Source organism: Petaurus breviceps, unplaced genomic scaffold (genome assembly GCF_028583685.1).
Source record: "Petaurus breviceps papuanus isolate PSGF00001 unplaced genomic scaffold, PetGlider_PUasm1.0 90865, whole genome shotgun sequence".
Lineage (NCBI taxonomy): Eukaryota > Metazoa > Chordata > Mammalia > Diprotodontia > Petauridae > Petaurus > Petaurus breviceps.
The window spans coordinates 5540775-5558767 of NW_027187367.1; positions in this window are offsets into that span (position 1 = coordinate 5540775).

Sequence of the window (17993 nt, forward strand, 5' to 3'; positions counted from 1 at the left end):
ATATATATATATATATATATATATATATATATATATATATATATATAGAGAGAGAGAGAGAGAGAGAGAGAGAGAGAGAGAAGAGATGGGGTTAGACTTGTATTTTAGCAAAATGACTTTGATGGCTGAATGGAGAATGAACTGGAGTAGGGATAGATGTGAGGTAGGAAGATCCACCAGTAGGTCATTTTAATTTTTTTTTGGAATGAATTAAAAAAAACACATTGATTATTTATTTTTAACTTTTTTGTAAGATTTTGAGTTCCAAATTCTCTCCCTCCTGCCTGCCCCTCTCTCATCCATTGAGAAAGCAAGCAATGTGATATCATTTATGCATGTGAAATCATGCAGAGCATATTCCATATTAGCCATGTTGCAAAAAGGAAAGCAAGAAAAATAAAAAAAGTGACAATGAAAAAAGTATACTTCAATCTGCAGTTAGACTTCATCAATTCTCTCTCTGGAGGTGGATAGCATTTTTCATCATGAGTCAATCAGAATTGTCTTGTATTCCTAGGTTGCCAGTCTGGCTGACTGGAAGGATGGCATTACCCTTTACAGTAATAAAGAAACAAGAAACTAGAAGAGGTTTGGGGAAAAGACGATGAACTTGTTTTGGACATATTGAGTTTAAGATGTCTACTGGATATCCAGTTCTAAATGTTTAAAAGGGATACAGAACTGGAAGTCAGCAGAGAAGTTAGGCTAGGAAGTGTAGATGTGAGAATCATCAGCATAAAGATGTTAATTAATCCATGGGATCTGATAAGATCACCAAGTAAAATAGTATAAAAGATGAAGAGAAGAGGGCCCAGGACAGAATCCAATGGAGCACCTATGGTAAAAGGCATGATCTGGAGGAGGGTCCACAAAAAGAAACTAAGAAGGAGTGGTCTGATAGGTAGGAGGAGGAGCAGCAAAGAGTGGTGTCCTGAAAACCTAGAGAGAAGAGAGTATCAAGGAGGAAAAGGTGATCAACAGAAGACTGCAGAGAGGTCAAGAAGAATGAGGACTAAGAAAAGGCCTTTGGGTTCGACAATTAAGAGAACATTGGCAAGTTTGGAGAAAGTATTTCAGTAGAATGATGAGGTCAGATCTTAAAGGGTTGAGAAAAGAAGGAGAGGAGAGAAAGTGGAGGCACCTATTGCAGACAGTCCTTTCAAGGAGTTTAACCAGAAAGAGAATTAAAGTAAAGAAATTTAAATCCATTTACATACAATATATAAATATGTTGTTGTTAATAACATCTATTGAGCATTCTCTTTGCCAAAAGGCAGAGTAATTTGAGTTCTTGATAATTTCATTCTTCTAAAGGAGGGGGAAAGACAAGGGGCACTGTTATTTTGTCCTTGATCCTAGTTGCTAAAGTAGAAATGAAGAAACTTGGTGGTAAATGACCCCTGCATCATACACTTTGTCACAGAGAATGAGAGGAATACTATGCAGCCTCAAATTTGAGAGGGAGAATTTCAAAATGTTCAGAGAAAGGACTGGTAGGATCCATTAGTTTGATATCGTACACAGCAAGTTGGCATGAGGGTTAGGAGACTGTCAGTCATGTTGAGCAGTCCATGACGTAGTGCTTTAATTGACCCACTTTTTCCAGAAGTAATAGTACTATTGATCTAGTTACTATGGGCAGAGCAGGAGGTAGAAAGAGGAGGGAGAAAATGAGGATGACAAAATGGTCCAGGTGAATAGCTATATGATGAATATATAATGAATAGATGGGACATGAAGTGAAGCAGGATTTAGGGTTCAGCAAGATATAAAAACCTAAGTAAATTTTCACCTACTGAATGCATAATCCAGAGAACTTGGGCCCAGGGGAGGAATTCCAAAACTAAGTCAGTTAACTTTCCCCAGGGACCTGGCATGGATTCTCCATAAGGGAGAGAGTATGCTGGTTCAAGTGAGGAAAAGTGAGTAAGTAGAAGTAGGGCAGATGGTGAGATGTCCTGGATAGATGGTCGGATGCATGCTGAAATAAATATGGTATAGGAAATATGGCACAGGAGCCAGTTAGATATAAAAGACCAACTAACCTGTAGAAGGTACAACAGAAACTACAAAGGAGGCTAAGGACTAATGAAATGCTATTGAATTTGTTACCTTGGAGAGAAAAGTTTCATTTGAACAGTGAGATTGGGAGCCAAACTCCAAAGGTTAAAGATTGAATTTTATTACCGCCCTAATGATGATTAAGGTCTCTGGGGGTTTAATCAGTATCACTAATCATTTTAAAGACTCAATATTGAAGCAGAAGATGATCTGGACCTGAACAGAAATGGGGAATAGGTAAGGAGAAAGGACCCTCAGAAAAATCTGGCTGAATCCTCTTGGAGTTGATTTATTTTTCCAAGCTAATAGCAGCAGGAGTTGAGCCTGAACAGAGAAGTCAGTTGAATATATACGGGAGCAGAAAAGAAAGATCTCCAGAGGAGAAAGCTAGATTCTTTCGTCTGGCAGGTCTTTTCTCATGTCTCACTGCAATCCTTACTGTAATAATAGCCCATTCCTCTGGACACTCCCTCTTGGATTTTCCTGGTATCTTCCCTCTGAACTCTCAGGATGAAGGACAATATCCAGCATGACAAATAGCTGGGAGCAAAGGATCAGTGATTGAATATATTTGGGAGAAAAGGTTGTCTGGATCCTTCATCTCCTCTTTAATAACCTTCTCCATCAACTACTACAGAAGAAGTAGGAAGTAGTGTCACTTGTTTATAGCAGACAGAGCTGATGAGGAAGTTTTCCTGGTCTGCTTAGTCATGGAACAGTTAGGAGAAACCCCAAGTCATGAAACATAACTGTCTGATGTCATAGAAAAAGTGCTGGTGAAACCCACATGTGAACCTACCTCCAGTACTTAATGCCCCAATTATTTTTCATCAGTAAAATGGAGGTAATCATGCCTGCAGTATCAACATTAAAGAACTGTTCTAAGGATTAAATAAGATTATATATATCAAGTACATATCAATGAATTACACAAATGAATACTGTTGTTTTTGTGCCTGGTATCAAAATCTAACAAGTCAGTCAGTCAGTCAATAAACATTTATTAAGCTCCCACTATGAGCCAGCACAGGAGAAACAAAGAAAAACAAAAACCAGCCCCTACCCTCAAGGAGGTCACAGTCTACTGGGGAAGGCAACATACAAACAACTATGTTTAAACAAGAGAGCTTGTAAACAGGATAAAGTGGAAATAATCAAGAGAGGGGATGTACTAGAATTTAGCAGATTCCTGGGATAAGAAGCACTGAGGATGGCAGTCTTAGCTTTCACTGTTCCCGTGAAGCTTATAGCTCATGCTAGGAGGGGTCTCTGTTGGCTAAATTCCTCTAAATGGCTTGTGGAAAGGGAAAGGCAGAAGAAAGCTCATGCCTAGATCTGCCCTCAACCACAAATCATCTCTTAGTGAAATAGCCTTATGACTATTCTCGAGTGAGGTAGATAGAGAAGTGTGAAATTGGAAGGAGTGAGGCATACCTGGTACAAGTCCCCATCCATACCACACAAGCATGAACATCACTAAACTTGCAGATGAATCTGACTCTACCTGCGTGATTCTATTCTTTATCTCATCCCACCCCACTTTTCTTAGGCTGTCGCCTGGGGCACGTTCCTCTGCATGGTCCCATGCAGCAATGTACCTAGCTCCATCAGGGACAAAGGAACAGAACAGTTATATTTCAGATGCAAGAAGGGGCAGAGCCAAGATGGTGTCATGGAAGCAGGAAAACTCTGTGAGCTCCCCCCATAACTACCTCAAATACCTATAAAACATGACTCTAAACAAATTTTAGATCTACAGAACCCACAAAGTGACAGAGGGAAACAAATCTCCCGCTGAAGGCAGCCCAGGAGGTGGACAGGAAGGGTGCATCACAGCACACTGGGAGTCACCCTGCGTAAGGTCGTGGTTTTAGCCCCATGGCCACCCTGACCAGAAGAGACTAGAGCAGACTTCAAGAGAGTCTATCACCAGCAGCTGTGGTGGTTTCCAGAAATATCAACCCATAAATGCAAAAGAAAAAATAAAAGGTCAGTGTAGAACTCTGTTGGAACTGGGGGGACAGAGATGCTATCCAGCTTCTGCCCCCAGAGCTAGAAGCAGCTGCCTCCACATGGCTGCTTCAGAGCTCTGGGCCTACAGATCACAGGGGGGCCAAGTGACTATTCAGAGGGTAATTGCTCTTGCTTTAATCTGCCTGGATCTGGATCATGTTCGTGGGTGGTGGTCCTGAGGTGTATGAACAGTGAGCCAACTTGTGGGGGCTGTAGAGACGGCGCTCTCCTAATAGCTCCAGCGTAAGGACCCCTTGTGTCAGAATCCCCACAGCTGCATTGGACTGCACTAAGACCAGCTTAATGCATGAATTCTCAGAGAGATATGAAAGGGAGACAGGAGTCCATATGGGGGAATCATATAACTCAAGTTTATTCAGAGAGAAGTGTGTTTATATATCTTCTCAAACCTTTAGTGTATGTACAGGCTTTGGAGTATATATGATTGATCATTAACAGGGGAAAACAAAAGAAGCAATCAGCTTTCCAGGGAGGGCCTAACCAGTGCATACACCTGTCATCCAAACAAGTGAGAGGCCGTTTGGCGTCCTTGATGGAATGCAGGCAGCTGTGACCTTCGAGACCTTATGACAAAGATCTGTACATTTAACCTATTACCGCACCTTCTTTCCACAGGTCTTCAACATGGATTACTGTTGTTAAAGTTACCTGGATACAGGGACAACAGTCCCCTCACAATTCCCCCTTATTGTTTTAAGACAGGCCAAATTTATGTCTGCATGAACATCTGTCCAGGCTGATTGAATACATTTAAGTATACATGAAATCATTATGGGAAATAAACAGAACAGGATTACAATAGCACATGCAATGCCTATCCAAGCTTCAAAGGAGGTCCACCAATGGGAACCGGATGAAAACCAGGAGATAATCTGTTCATCCACTTTATCAGGAGTGAGATCTTCAGTAGAGGCATTATGTATTTCTCCGGCAAGATGATGGAGGGCAGAAATGTCATTTTTTAATGAAGTGTTCAGGAAAAGTCCATTTAAATGATTTTTTATGTGTTGCCAATCATATGAAGAAGCATTAGAGTAAGTGATAGTCATAACACAAACATGCTTAAATCTATGATCACAGTGAAGAGAGGTTTCAAAACGAAGAAAATCAGCTTCATCCCCTACTGCCACTACCACGTCAGCGACTTCTTTTATCATAAACATCAATGTTCTGTCTGTATTTGCTTGTTTCATAAATCCAGTGGTTACATTGTGAGCTAAAGACTCCATAATGTGAGCCTGTACCATTTGATTTCTCGCTTCTGAAACTGACATGACAATAGAAGTAGAAGAAGCAATTAAAGCAATCAGCATAGATATTCCAATAATAACTCAGCTAATATGTTTTCTCCTAGGTTTGCTATTATACATGAGATTTTTAAAAGTGTGTTACCCCTAAAATCCATACCAATTTTCTATATGTACAGGAACCATAGCATAGTGGGTGCGGGTTAAAATAAAAATTGTGACATTTCCAATTGAGGGGTCAATGCAATCTGACACAACAATTTGTGCATGTTATATTAAAGTGACTTTCAGATGTTAAGGTAATATCAGTTTCTCATGCCCACAAGAAGGCATACATATCCCAATGTACGTGGTTCAACAGAATATTCAGCAAGGCTTCCTTTGTCCACTGCCCAAGAAACAGGGCCAGGGAATTCCTGCCACAGGGAGAAAATCGTGCTAATGGCATAAAAATTGAGAAATTTTTGTTCATTATGGATGGATTTGAAGGTTGCAAAAACTTTCCAGGGATCAATGGGGGCATTGCCTTCAGGGGGAATCCAGAGAGGGAGAGGAAAATGATTGCACATATTGTTATCATTTCCATGCCAAGATTGAATATTAGTACCAATTATATTAACACATAATCTTTTAGTTGTACTACATGGTCTGGCTTGAGGTATGTAGGCATCAATTTAATTGAGACAGTCAGTAACAACAGTTCTTTCTGGTAAGTCTTTTGGGCAGGAGGTGGAAACATCACCCATCATGAGTAATTTCTGATAACCCTTGGGGAAAGCATGATAATAAGAGTGATTAGCTATTCTAACTCAATAAGGGTTCAGGGACATAGACCAACATATGGGGTCTTTAAGGATAAACCAGAAAACGAGAAAGCAATAGGAGGGGAGTGTGATCTATTGGGCATATTTTCTATATGTTTCAAATTAGGGGCTGACACCTGCGAGGACATAGGTGGCACTGAATCTCCCCACGCAACAATTCTTGGCCAAGGTGGGTCATGTATGTAGTTCCAATGAGTTGAAACAGATGTCATCTGAAGGGCTGACAGCAGTGCAAGTAGTAGAAATTGCTGTCGAAGTTGTTCAACCACGGAGGTTTTTCCCTTCTTTCTCCTTCGAGATGCGCCTCTCTTTGGTCGTCTCCAGTCCTTCTTTTCACAGGCAATTTTGACAGCTTTCGTTGGCACCCATCTATCTCCTTGTCCTGTGGAAATACAAGCATATCCTGGACCCCAGATTATTACTTTGTGTGGACCTTCCCATTTACCCACATTTTTGTACGTGACTGTTTTTTGATTTTTATCAGGAGCAACATGGGTTTCTTCAGCTGATGTTTTTTAATCCCCATTCCTGCCATAACTTTCATGGCAGGGGAAAGATTGTTTGAATCAAAAGTAAAAAAATTTATGGTGGAAAGAGTTAAATCTATATTAGCTTGTGTAACAATTCGGGGCACTCCCACCTTTTATTTTTGAAGCACCTGCTTCAGGGAACAATGAGAATGCTCAATGAAGGCTTGTCCAGTGGGATTGTAAGGGATCCCAGTTACGTGAGTTATAGAAAAGGAATGTAAAAAAGAAGAAAAAGCAGATGAGGTATAGGAAGTACCATTATCTGCTTTAATAACAGATGGTACTCCAAGTATAGAAAGACAACGGAGCAAATGGTTGCAGACATGATATGTCTCTTCACCACGCTATACAGTGACCATTAGAAAACCAGAAAAGGTATCAATAATGGAATGAAGGCAGGAATGATGAAAGTGAGTAACATCGATTTGCCAGAGATCATAGGGAGTCTGGCCTCAGGGATTAACCCCTGCTGAGTGAGAGCAAGGTTGAAAAGGAACACAGTTAGTACAAGACTTGACAATCTCCTTTGCAATATTTTTTTGGGATACCATATAAGAGTCTAAGGGACTTCATGGGAAGATGTAAGCAAGCATGAACCATGGAAGCTCTGCTCTGTGGGTCAATAGTGGAGTATCCTATGAGTAATGAATCGGTTATGGAACTTCCATGGAAGATAGGACCAGTGCCATTGGTGTGGGAATGTGTGTGAAGAATGTAAAAGGGATAAGAACATGCTCTAGTAGCAGTTTGAGCTTCTAAAAACAGAGCACCTACTGAAGGATTGTTAGTTTTTATAGAGGCAGTTTCTAATTGAGACACAGCCCCAATAGCATAGTGACTGTCAGAAATAATATTGATGGAATGATCAATCTTTAAAGCTTGAATTATGGCATATATCTCATTTTTCTGTGTTGAATTATATGGAGTTTGAAATTTATCCATCCTACTTAATGCAGGACAGTATAAGGAAGCTGGATGGTCTTTAGTTGCATCTGTGAATACATTAAAACCACCAATAGGGAATGAACGAGTCATCTTGGGAAATATCCATTGCCATTTCTCATAAACAGACAAATAAGGAAAGACAGAACCAGATTTCAAATTTTCCCAGGCCAATAAGCACCCCATTGATTATCATGTTGAATGAGAGACTGTAGGCAGTCTGAAGGGATATTGACCCACACCTCTGGCAAACAGCCAGTCAAAAAAAAGGTGTCTATTGGCCATTTTTTCAATCAAGTGAGCAACATGATGCAGATAGGGAGTGATAACTTTAGAAGTTCTGCTGGGATAGACCCATTCCATAATTTTGTCATTTTGATGTAATACCCCTAAAGGGTAAACAGGAGTTAATAAGAGAGTGGAGATCAAAGGAAACTGGATCATATCTATCTGTCTGAGAAGAGAAAAGTAAAGATGAAATTGTCTGCATAGCTTATTTAGCTTCTTCAGTCCATTGTCGAGGAGAATTGAGGGATGAATCACCTTTCAAAATGTCATATAAAGGTTGCAAGAGGTTAGTAGGAATAGGCACTCTGGCTCTAAGCCACTGAATGTCACCCATTAATTTCTAAAAATAATTTAAAGTAGTAATTATATCTAGATGAAATTGTGGTGCCTTTTGAGTAATTGAAGTATCAGTGAGATTAAAACTTAAATAATGATATGGAAGGTGTTTTTGTACCTTATCTAGAGCAATTGTGGGACCAAAGCCTTGTATTGCTGAGGTGACAGCTGTTAGTGCTTTGTCTAAGTGATCAGGGTTAGGACAGGCACCTAAGACGTCATCCATATAATGGAGAATATATGCCTCATTAAATTGCTGTCTAACAGGTGTTATGGCAAGGTCCACAAACCATTGGCAAATAGTTGGACTGTTTTTCATACCTTGAGGTAATACTTTCCATTGATATCTCTTTAGAGGTGCCTGGTGGTTTAAAGAAGGCACTGAGAAGGCAAATTTCTCTTTATCCTCAGGATGTAAAGGGAGAGAGAAAAAACAGTCTTTGATGTCTATAATCCAGACAGGCCAATGTTTAGGAATCATATTGGGAGATGGTAGACCAGGCTGTAATGGTCCCATATCACTTAAGACATTATTAACTTTTCTTAGGTCTGTGAGCATTCTCCATTTGCCTGTTTTCTTTTTAATAACAAAGATTGGAGAATTCCAAGCACTATGTTTATATTCAATGTGTCCCAGTGCTAGTTGTTCATCTACTAGCTGTTGTAATGCCTCTAATTTCTCTTTATTGAGGGGCCATTGTTCAGTCCAAATAGGTGTTTTTGAGGCCCATTCCACCTTTGGAGCTGTAGGAATAGATGTTGTATCAACAATGGCCCCACCTAAAAATCCGTGGTGAGTGTTACACCCAATTCCTGAAGGATATCTCGCCCCCACAAATTTACAGGGAGGCCTGGGACAATAAGGGGAGTTATTGTACCCTGTCTCTGTTCCGCAACCCATTTAAGGGGTTGGGAGGAGACCATTGGTTGTTGAATGTCTCCTACCCCAGTGATTTGATTATTAGCTTGATGGGATGGCCAAAATGGAGGCCATTGTTCAGCTGCTGTCACTGTTCTATTAGCCCTGGTATCCATGAGGCCCTCAAACCTTTGGTTAAGTTGGACAGTTAACAATGGTCTTTGTACTGTAAAAGGAATTGAGAAGAATGCTTCATTTCCTTCTATCTTTTTAGAATCCTTGGGGATTAGAGATTTATCACAGATCTGTATATGAGTCTCAGGGGAAATTACCATACCATGAGCTATACATTGACCTTTCCCAATACATGCATCTTCATTTCCAATATTAAACATAGTAAGGGTAGGTGGAACACCTTGGTAAATAGTGGTGACAGGAATAGCATTAGTATAAACATAAATGGGTAGATTAATAGTAAGAAAAATGATGTTGCCCCCAATGTCAGAGGGGAAAATGGATACCTCACAGGTAGAATGAGGAGGTAATTTGTAATACCCATTGCTTTTTAATATAATTAATGAAAACTCTCTTTTGTTGCCAAACGGGCATAGTGGTCTTTCCATCTTTGATTGTCAGGGCTGTTGATTAAGTCCTTGACCTGAGCTGTCATTCCCCAACTGGTGTTCTTTTGATTTGGGGCATGCAAGGAGCCTCACATCCCGTTTCCTGAGGGTCTACACTCAGAAGCCCAATGTTCTAATCTGTTACATTTCAGGCAGGGGGTTCTTGGTCTATTCTTGCTTGGTTGCTTCTTACATTCTTTTTTTCAATGACTAGGTTTCCCACACTTGAAGCATGTCATATTTTTCAAAGGAGTGTGCTTCTGCCATAAGTTCAGCATGAAAAACCTGAGAACCCACTTTATCACATCGCTGAATCATGAGCATTCCCTCCTAGCGCCAAGCAAAGCTCTTTTACAATCTGTATTACAATTTTTTCTTAAAAGGATTTTTAGTATGCTATCTGAGCCGCCCACATCCCCCACTGCCTTTGCTACTGCTTCCTGTAATCTTGCTACAAAGTCAGTAAAATGTTCATCAGCTCTCTGTCTGGTATGAGTGAAACTTTCTTCACATGATTTTTCAACTGGAATCCGGCTCCAAGATGTCTAAGCTGCTTGAGTGGTTTGATAATAGCTCTGTGTCTGGAAGTTTAATTGATCTTCTGTAGCTGCAAATCTCCCAACTCCACAAAGCTGCTCAAAGAGCAAGTTGACCTGAGCTCCTTGGGCTAACTGAGTTGCTAAGGTGCGGCATTTCTCCTTGAATTTAGAAATCCAGTAAATGGATTGTCCTGGAGAGAGAATAGTTTTTGCAAGAGATTTCCAATCATTTGGGCAAAGGATGGAGAGAGCAAGGGTCTCTAATTGATACATGACAAAAGGAGCTATAGGGCCATATTTTTGAGAAGCATTTTTTAATTGATTTAAAGTTTTGAAAGGAATTGGTTCATGTCACCAAGCGTTATTTACTTCTGTTACAGGAAAAACATGAGGCCATTCCTCCATATCCTCCCCTCTTTCTTTTGCTAGACTTAAAGATTTTTGTTACAAAGATTCTTGTTTCCTTTCTGATTCGGGGCTACAAGGGGGTACTGTAGGACTACAAAAACATTCTTTTGAAACTTTACCAGTATAGCTGGTAGGGCATGGGGATTCCTTTAATGATACTTTTGATAAATTGGGATATAATTTATTATATTGCTCTTTGGGAGGGGGTGGCCAATCGTCCTCCTCTGATTCCCCACCTAAATCGATAGGTCTAATAGGAGATGAATCATGGCTAGACAGGGAAGGACCTGTTTGGGTTTCGATTTGAAAATGTCTTTTCTCCTTCCCTACCCCTTGCATACTTTGTTTTATTAAATTGTATATGGAATAATGTGTGTTGTCTACTTGCCTGGGGCAAGTCTTATCATAGCTAGCCAGTTGTTCCTCCAAAATTTTCCATTTGTCCAGGTTATAGCAATCTTCCTCAGGAAGCCAGGGAGCACTTTATAGGCTAAATCTAAAAATTTTTTGAGATCTTTAAGGTGGGCAGTCATGCCTTGTTCTCTGATGCATTTGTATAATGCCCTGACATATCCTTCCGGATCCATGGGTTTTAAAGTCCCTACCTTGTTTCCTGGAATGCAGAATCTAGATGGGTTATCTATCTGGAGCCCTTCCTAGGGTGAAGAAGTTCTTCGTGGGGCTTTGGCCACGCCCTCACATTTGGGCACCACTTGTAAGGATGGACCCCTTGTGTCAGAATCCCCACAGCTGCCTTGGGGTACACTAAGACCAACTTAATGCATGAATTCTCAGAGATATAGAAAAGGGAGACAGGGGTCCATATGGGGGAATCATATAACTCAAGTTTATGCAGAGAGAAGTGTGTTTATATATTTTCTCAACCCTCTGGTGTATGTGCAGGCCTTGGAGTATATATGACTGATCATTAACAGGGGAAAACAAAAGAAACAATCAGCTTTCCAGGGAGGGCTGAACCATTGCATACACCTGTCATCCAAACAAGCAAGAGGCCGTTAGGCATCCTTGATGGAATGCAGGCAGCTGTGACCTTTGAAACCTTATGACAAAGATTTGTACATTCAACCTAGTATAGCATCTTCTTTCCACAGGTCTTCAACATGGTTTACTGTTGTTAAAATTACCTGGATATGGGGACAAGAGTCCCCTTACACTCCAGCAGCTGAGAAAACCCCCGAAATTTGGGACAAAGCTCTCCTCTCTGGAAGCAGAGTTCTACTGTGGCAAAAAGCTCAAAAGTCAAGTAATTGAGTGGCAACATGAGTAAGCAAAGGAAGTAAATCAAGCAGAGCAATCCAACTTTGGATTCCTGTTTTGGGGACAGAAAGGATCAAAGCATGGAACAAGAAGAAGACAAAGAAGTCAGAACTCCTGTACCAAAAGCTTCCAAGAAAAATATGAATTGGTTACAGGCCATGGAGGAGCTCAAGAAGGATTTTGAAAACCAAGTAAGAGAAGCGGAGGAAAAACCTGGAAAAGAAATGAGAATGATTCAAGAAAATCATGAAAAGAGAGTCAACCTGATTGAAGAAAATAACACCTTAAAAATAGACTAATTCAAATGGCTAAAGAGGCCCAAAAAGCCAATGAAGAGAAGAATGCCTTAAAAAGCCAAATTTGCCAGATGGAAAAAGAATTTCAAAAGCTCACTGAAGAGAATAATTCCTTCAGAATTAGATTGGAGCAAGTGGAAGCTAGTGACTTCATGAAAAATGAAGATACAATTAACCAGACTCAAACAAATGGAAAAATAGAAGGCAATGTGAAATATCTCATTGGAAAAACCACTGACCTGGAAAATAGATCCAGGAGAGATAATTTAAAAATTATTGGACTACCTGAAATCCATGATCCACAAAAAGAACTTAGAAATCATCTTTCAAGAAATTCTTAAGAAAATTGTCCTGATATTTTAGAACCAGAGGGCAAAATAGAAATTGAAAGAATTCACCGATCACCTCTTGACAAAGATCCTAAAAAGAAAACTCCTAGAAATATTATAGCCAGGTTCCAATGTTCCCAGATCAAGGAGAAAATATTATAGGCAGCCAAGGAGAAACAATTTTTTTAAGCAATTGGGGTTAAGTAACTTGCTCAAGGTTACACAACCAGTTATTTCTGGGTGTGGTGCTAAGTATCTGAGTCCGGATTTGATCTCCCAGGTCATCCTGACACTGGGGGCCGGTGCTGTTACTCGCTGAGCCACTTGGCAAGGAGAAACAATTTGAATATTGTGGAAACACAATCAGGATAACATAGCATCTGGCAGCTTCTACATTAAGGGATCAAAGGGCTTGGAATATGATATTCTGGAGGTCAAAGGAGCTAGGATTAAAACCAAGAATCACCTACCCAGCAAAACTGAGTATCATGTTTCAGGGAAAAATATGGTTTTTCAATGAAATAGAGGACTTTCTAGCATTCTTTTGGGAAATTTTTCAGGAGGTGATCAGTGGATTCTTTCAACCTCTCTTTTGCCCTCTAGTTCTAAAACATCAGGGCAATTTTCCTTGAGAATTTCTTGAAGGGTGATTTCTAAGTTATTTTTTTGATCATGGCTTTCAGGTAGTCCAATAATTTAAAAATTATCTCTCCTGGATCTATTTTCCGGGTCAGTGGTTTTCCCAATGAGATATTTCATATTTCCTTCTATCCTTTCATTTGTTTGGATCTGTTTAATAATATCTTGATTTCTCATAAAGTCACTAGCTTACATTTGCTCCAATCTAATTCTGAAGGAATGATTCTCTTCAGTGAGCTTTTGAGATTCTTTTTCCATCGGGCAAATTCAGCTTTTTAAGGCATTCTTCCCCTCATTGCCTTTTTGAGCCTCTTTTGCCATCTGAGTTAGTCTATTTTTTAAGGTATTATGTTCTTCAGTCATGTTGTTGACTCTCATTTCATAATTCTCTTGCATTGTTCTCATTTCTCTTCCCAATTTTTCCTCCACTTCTCTTATTTGATTTTAAAAATCCTTTTTAAGCTCCTCTATGGCCTGTAACCAGCTTGTATTTTTCTTGGGAGCTTTTGGTGCAGGAATCTGACTTTACTGTCTTCCTTCTGTTCCATAATTTGATCCTTTTTGTCCCCAAAATAGGAGCTTAATGTTTGATTCCTCTTGTTTGCTTTGCTTCCCTCGTTTACTCATGTTGCCACTCAATTACTTGACTTTTGCACTTTTTGATACAGTAGAACTCTGCTACCAGAAAGAGGAGCTTCATACCAAATGCTGGGGGTTTCTCAGCTGCTAAAGGTATTAGTTGGGTGCCCTCTCTGAAGCCTCCACCTGCTCTGGAAAGCTGGTCACACGCCCTAGTACCTCCACCCTAGACTGCAACCCAGATCCAAGCAGGTTAAAGCAAGAGTGATTACCCCTCAGACTGGTTGCTTGGTCCCCCTACAGTCTGCTGGCCTGGAGCTGAAGCTGCCACATGGCGGCAGCTACATGGCCATAGCACCTCAGTGCCTTCTCCCTCCAGGGGATAAAGGCTGAAGCACTCCCAAACTACTGAATTCCAAAGTCCGCACTGCATTGACCTCTCACTTTGTCCTTAGCATCTATGGGTTGATAATTTTGGACACTGCCAGAGCTGTTGGTTATCTGAAGTCCCTCCAGCTGGTGGCTGGTCAGGCCTGCCCTGGGGCTAAAACCTCAGGTTCACACAGGTCTTGCCCCGCTCCCAGAAATCTGCATTGGATTCTCCCTGCCACCCTGCTGGGCTGTCCTCAGTGGGAGCTTAGCTTCTCTGTGTCATTTTGTGGGTTCTGTAGCTCCAAAGTTTGTTCACAGTCACCTTTTACATGAATTGGAGGAGGTGGGAACTGGAGCCCCGGAGAAGTCCTGTTTCTACTCTGCCATTTCCTCCCTATGGAGGAAATCTGACTTTCAAGTATTCTTGATGAAAAAAGCAGAGTTCAATAGAAAATTCAACATTCAAATACAAGAAGCAAGAGAAGCATGAGAAGGCAAACAGGGAAAAGAAATCATAAGGAATTTATCAAAGTTCAACTATTTACATGCCTACATGGAAAAATTATAATTTTAACTTATGAAACTTTTCTCAGTATGAGAATAGTTGAAGGGAATGTAAATGTATATATATGTATGTATAAATACATATATATGTCTATAAAGGAGGGTAATGGGCATATGAATACATATGTAAGTGTGTGTATATATGTGTACAGGTATACATAGACAGAGGGCACAGGATCAATTGAATAGGAAGGGAGGATACTTAAAAGGTGAAGTTGAGAAATGAGAGAGGAATATAATGAGAGGAGATGGGGAGAGACAGAATAGAGTAAATTAGCTCATATAGAAGAGGAAGGGATAACTGTTACAATGGAGAGGAAGAACAGAAAGGCAAAAGGGAATGGGTCAACCTTACTCTCATTGAATTTGGCTTAGGGAGGGAACAACAAACACACTAAAATTGGGTATCTCACCCTACAGGAGAGGAAGGGGGAAGGGGATGAGAAGGGGGAGGGCAGGCTGGGGGGGGAGGGTAGTTAAAAGCACACACTTTTGAAAAGGGACAGGGTCAAAGTGGAGAATATAACAAGTGGGGTCTGGGGTAGGATGGAGGGAAATATAGTCAGTCTTTTACAATATATCCACTATGGAATGTTTTGCGTAATTACACATGTACAACCTATATTGAATTGCTTATCTTCCCAGTAAGGGTGGGTGATGAGGGAAGAAAGGAAATAATCTGGAATTCAAAGTTTTAAAATCAAATGTTTAAAAAATATTATTATTGTTATTTTTACATGCTAATGGGAAATAAGATATACAGGCACTGGGGTATGGAGATCCATCTTGCCCTACCAGAAAGTCGGGAGTGGGGGGGAGATGGGGGAGGATATAGGAGAGTGCAGATAGGGGGAGAGGATATACAGTGGGATCTCTGTTTTGGGGTTGTGGGACAAGGAGAAAATTTGCAACTCAAAATGTGGAAATCAATGATTTAAATGAAAAATATGCAAAAAATTTAATTAAAAATATATATCTATTTCTATCTCTATCTCTGTCTGTCTATCTATCTATCTATCTATCTATCTATCTATCTATCTATCTATCTATCTATCTATCTATCTATCTATCTATCTATCTATCTATCTATCTATCTATCTATCAGCTGCAAGGAGCTTTTGAGTTTCCAGACAGTGAAGGGGGTAGATTACAGAACATGTTTTGGGGAAGTTGTGGAGAACCTATCTAATCATGCCTTGCAGGCTTTACCCTCCAACCAATGGGAAACACAGGAATGGAAAGCATCATCTGTCTCCAGCAGATGGAACCATTGAGATGGTCCAAGTATCACAGCTGGCCTCAGGGTTTAGAAAAAACAGGGGAGGAATACAATGCTTGGGACAGATGACTTAGCGAGAGAGGTGAAGAAGGAAAACCCAGGGGTTTAGAATGCATGAAGCTGTTCTGTGAGGGATCTGGAGATGTGAAGAATCGGGAGCTCCACACATATGTTTAGAGAGATCTGATCTATAGATGGAGCTAGGGAGAGGGAACTGAGTATGACACCTGAGTTCAACTGGAAGAAGCCTGGCCACGGTCCAGAGAAAGAATGTGGTAATAACACTTCCATCTCCCTTTTGATCATTTGCCCGGGATTGTGGTTGGGAGATGAGAAGTGAAAGATGGAGGAGTCCCTGTTTAGACCTGTCCCAGTCACCAACACGATGGGGCCAGCAGCTAAGCGTCAACACCAGCATCAGTGTCAGCATAGCGTCAAATATTTACTTAGTGAGAGGTTTCAGCGACTCGAGGTCATTTGCCATTTTGGGGACTGAGGTGGAAGATTAGTCAAATCCTGAAGTGGAATTGGCCTTAGAAATAGGAAAATGAGTCAAGGACATGAAATCATGTCTAAGTGATGTATCTAGGGCACATCATTCCTTGTAATAGCTTCTACAGTGACATGGTACTAGTGGTAGCTTCAGATTTACCCCTTAGGTGGATTCCAGGCAAGAATGTGCTGGAAAATTTTAACAACCAGCTCTCTGGAAAAAAAAGTTTTTTTTTTTTTTCAAATTTCAAGACACTAATTTTAATCTGCATTATTAACATATTCTTCATTACTTTCGTAAGTCTATACAGTCAACAAAACAATAAATAAAGTCTAGATTTGTAGCATTTGTCAATTTCCAAGTTGTAAATACACTGAAAATTTAACAATCGACTTGAGAACAAGTTTGAAGAGGCTCCATCCATCTTGCTCTAATTTCTCCCTATTCCCATTTTACACCACCTATTTGTAAAACCCTTTTAAAATACCTAAATCTAAGCCCTTATTTTTCCACACATTCAGATCCCTCTGTTTTCCAGGACCCCAGATCTTTATCCACCCTATCTCCATCTATCCATCATGTCCATCTTCTGAAATAATTGGCTTTTGGGGGCTTCTTGGAATGGTGAACTCTCTTTCATCTCTTCCATTAATTAACAAAATTATATTAAGTTTCTATAATGCTCAAGGCTCTATGGATGCAAAAACAAAATAAACAATCAAAAATAGATTTCACCCTCAAGAAGCTATGTTCTGTTGGAGATAAATTATATATACATATTATTTATACAACAAGTACAGAATAATTTGAGGATGGAGAGACCACCAAGTAGAGGGTGCAGAAAAGTATTTCCATGAAAGGTTGCACCTGAGTTGAGCCTTGAAAGAAGCTATAATGATCCTAAGGAATGGAGTACATTTCAGTAATGGGGGATGGCATATGCAAAGGCTTAGAGGTAGGAGATAAAATGCCAGGTCAGAGGAACAGCAAGTAGATTAGTTTGCTAGAACATAAAATGGGTAAAGGGGAAGTAATTTGAAATAAATCTGGGAAGGTAGCCTGGAGTCAGACTGTGAAGGGATTTCCACACTAAACTGAAGAGTTCTCATTTTTTCAAGGAGTCTAGGCTCTTCTGTTTATTAGCTGTATGACTTTGGATAAGTCATTTTCCTTCTCTGAGCTTGTTTCTTCTAAGTAAAATGGGGATAATAACATTAATTCTTACCAACTTCACAGAAACAGTGTTAGGAGAGAATGAAATCATATGAGAAAAGCACTTTGCAAACTTGAAGGCTCTATAAAGGGGTGAAGTATTGTTCTACTCATTGTAACCAACTCTCTTTGGGGATCTAACGTCTGTATAAACTTTCTAAACCAGAGCCAGGGCTGCAGCTGGTTAGAGCTGAGAATGTCAGAGACTGAGGTGGGAGGAATGTTAGGGAAGACACTTTATGGAACCCCTAAGAGTCACAG